Source organism: Microtus ochrogaster, unplaced genomic scaffold, assembly GCF_000317375.1.
Source record: "Microtus ochrogaster isolate Prairie Vole_2 unplaced genomic scaffold, MicOch1.0 UNK23, whole genome shotgun sequence".
Classification (NCBI taxonomy): Eukaryota; Metazoa; Chordata; class Mammalia; order Rodentia; family Cricetidae; genus Microtus; species Microtus ochrogaster.
In genome coordinates this window covers 3,252,364-3,256,232 of record NW_004949121.1, presented here as the reverse complement: position 1 = coordinate 3,256,232, position 3,869 = coordinate 3,252,364, and positions in this window count along the sequence as shown.

Below are 3,869 nucleotides of genomic sequence, written 5' to 3'. Positions count from 1 at the left end.
TGCCAAAGAGTGGGGTTGGTTCAATAGCCATGTGTCTTAACATTTGCCTAGGAGGTAGAAGGAAACAGGTGGTACTAGAACCAAAACTGCACAGAAGAGCAGCAACCACTCATGCTCACAGGTCCTGCAGAAGGTGGTGCTGGGCATTGTTGGGGGCTATACAATGTTCTTATGTTTACCTCTATGTTTGAACATGATTAAGGAATAGTCTTTTTCTATTGATTGGCACAAAAGCCTCATTTTCTGCTCCTTAACCCCAACCTTATTGACAGGAGAAATGTCCTAAGACACCACTTGAAGCCTGGAACCACAAACACTCATACCCTATAAACAATATTTTTGTTTTATATATACACACAAAATTTACAGCTCTATATTTAAAAGAAGTACTCTGGCCTACCCAACCTCTGCCAGAGCCAGCAGGCAAGAAAGGCCTGCCCACCTGCCCAACCTCCTCCAGAGCCAGCATGGGTAGGCCTGACATCTGGGAGCTCTGAGCGACCTCCAGTGTGACTGGACCCATGGCCCTGACCCTGCCATGAGGAGCTATCATCTGAGCCTCTGATTGACTGCCTCCTGGAGGTACTATCACCAGAATCACAGCCCCAAATGCACCAATTTGAGGAGAATATGAGTAGAAGGTAAGAACACACTCAACAACACAAAGAGCACCACCAAAAGCAAGTGGCTCTACAACAGCAAGAATTAAACGCCCCAACTCACATGAAGCAGAAGAAAATGACCTAAAAACCTTTTGGAAAATGTTTGAGGCCCTTAAAGAGGAAATGAAAAATTCCCTCAAAGTAATGGAGGAAAAGAGAAACAAAAATTGGAAGAAATCAACAAATTCCTTAAAGAAAACCAAGAAAAAGCAATCAAACAGGTGAAAGAAACAATTCAAGACTTGAAATTGAAATAGATACAATAAAGAACACCCAAACCAAGAGCATTCTGGAAACAGAAAATATAAGTAAGTGAACAGGAACCACAAGTGCAAGCATAAGCAGCAGAATACAAGAGATGGAAGAGAGAATCTCAGGCATTGAAGATACGCTTGAGGAAACATTCATTCATCAAAGAAAATGTTAAATCTAACAAAAGCTTAAAACAAAATATTCAGGAGATATGGGACACCATGAAAAGACCAAACCTAAGAATAATAAGGCTAGAAGTAGGAGAAAAAGTCCAACTCAAAGGCACGGATAATGTATTCAACAAAATCATAGAAAAAAACTTTCCCAACCTAAAGAAGAATATGCCTATGAAGGCACAAGAAGCTTACAAAACACCAAATATACTGAACCAAAAAAAGTTCCCTTGCCACACAATAAATTAAAACACTAAACATAAAGAATGAAGAAAGAATACTAAGAATTGCAAAGGAAAAAGGCCAAGTAATATATAAAGGCAGACCTATCTGAATTACACGTGGCTTCTCAATAAAAACCATGAAAGCCAGAAGGTCCTGGTCAAGCATTAAGTAGACATTAAGGAAACAGGGATGCCAGCTGAGACTAGTATACTAAGGGAAACTTTCAATTACCATAGATGGAGAAAACAAGGTATTCCATAATAGACCCAGATTTAACCAATATCTAGTCACAAACCCAACCCTACACAAAGTGTTAGAAGGAAAACCCCAACCCAATGGAAGTTAGTTACATCCCCCCCCCAAAAAAACCCCCACAGGCAATAGATGATCTCACATCAGAATTCCAAGGAAGGGAAAAGCATACACAATAACATCACCATCAACAAAAATAGGAACTAGCAGTGACTGGTCATTAATATCCCTTGATATAAATTGATCACCTATAAAAAGACACAGGCTAACATATTGGATACCAAAACAGAATCTTTCAGCATACAAGAAGCACACCTCACCCCAAAGACAGACATCACCTCAGAGTATAGAGATGGGAAAAATTTTCCAATCAAATGGACCTAAGAAACAAGTTGGGGTAGCTATTCTAATATCTAACAAAATATACTTCACACTAAAATCAATCAAAAGAGACAAAGAAGGACATTTCACATTTGTCACAGGAAAAATTCATGAAGAAGAAATCTCAATACTAAACATCTATGCCCCAAATACAAGAGCGCCCTCATCTGTAAAATAAATAGTAATAAAACTTAAATCACACATTAAGGCACACACACCAATAGTGGGAGACCTCAACATCCCACTCTGACCACTGGACAGGTCTACCAGAGAGAAAATTAACAGGGAAATAAGGGAATTAACAGATGTCATGACTCAAATGGACTTAACAGACATCTACAGAACATTCCATCCAAACATAAAAGAATATCCCTTTGTCTCAGCATTCCATGGAACCTTCTTAAAAAAAAATGACCACATACTCCGAGACAAAGCAAATCTCAACAGAAACAAACAAAAAAATGGAATAACCCCCATAGATCACTATAGCTTAAAATTAGAATTCAACAGTAAGACTAATTTCATAAAGCACACAAACTCAAAAACACTAATGACAACTTATGATGGAGAAGATGTAGGGTAAGGGGAATGCTTCTCAATTACTTATGAGAATGTAAACTTGTACAGCATCTTTGGAAATCAGTATAACAATTTCTCAGAAAATTAGGAAGCAATCTACTTCAAGACCCAGCAATACTGCTGTTGGGTATATACCCAAAGGATGTTCAATCATACCACAAGGACATGTGCTCAACTATGTTCATAGCAGCATTATTCATAATATAACTTGGAAACAACCTAGATGTCCCTCAACCAAAGAATGGATAAAGAAAATGTGGTACATTTACACAATGGATTACTACACAGTGATAAAAAATAATGACATCTTGAAATTTGCAGACAAATGGATGGATCTAGAAAAAAAAAACATATTGAGTGAGGTAACCCAGACCCAGAAAGACAAATATAACATGTATTCATTCAAAAGTGGCTTTTAGACAGAAAGAAAAGGAAAAAAAGAGCTTGCAGTACACAACCCCAGAGAACCTAGACAACAAAGAGGCCCCTAAGAGAGACATACATGGCTCTACATAGGAAGAAGAAAAAGACAAGCTCTGCCAAGTAAATTGGGCGTGTGGGGGTCACAGAAGGGGGTAGAAGGGAAGAGGGGAGGAAAGGAGGAGAACAGAGAAAAATGTATGGCTCAATAAAAGCAATAGAAAAAGAAAATAATTTTTAAAAGTACTCTCTCATGTGGTCTCTCATGGAAATATTTAAATTGTTAAAATAAAGTTTACTTGAAAAGGACCTGTCAAGGTCTGAGGCATCCCCTCTCACATTGACAACTGAGAGGGTTAATTAACTACAGCACAAAACTCTGTGGACCACATGGGTATGCAGATGCATGTATACATGGTCAGAGTGAAGAGGAAACTTGCATTCCAGACTAGACAAGAGGCTGCAAATTCTCATCACCCTATTTTTGTTGTTGTTTGTTTGTTTGCTTAGACAGGGTTTCTCTGTGTGTCTCTGGCTGTCAAGGCACTCACTTTGTAGGCCAGAACTTACAGAACTCACAGAGATCTGCCTGCCTTTGCCTTCCTGAGTGCTGGCGTTTAAAGACGTGCTATGATCACCCAGATCATTACCTTCTTTGGAATGGTATAAAGTTTATGACTTAGGTGACTGGAAATTTTCTGAGTGCTGTTGACCACAAATACCTTAAGCTATAGAGTGAAACTACAGATAGAAAAATACTACTATATCTCTGATTTGTCATATTTCCTCGACTTCTGGAACTCCAAACTCTTTTCGCTCAAAACTGTCCTTCATTATAACATTATGATCACCATATTGTACTAACATATGTTTGGTAATTCGAGATTTCTTTTTTTAATTAATTAATTTATTTATTAATTTATAT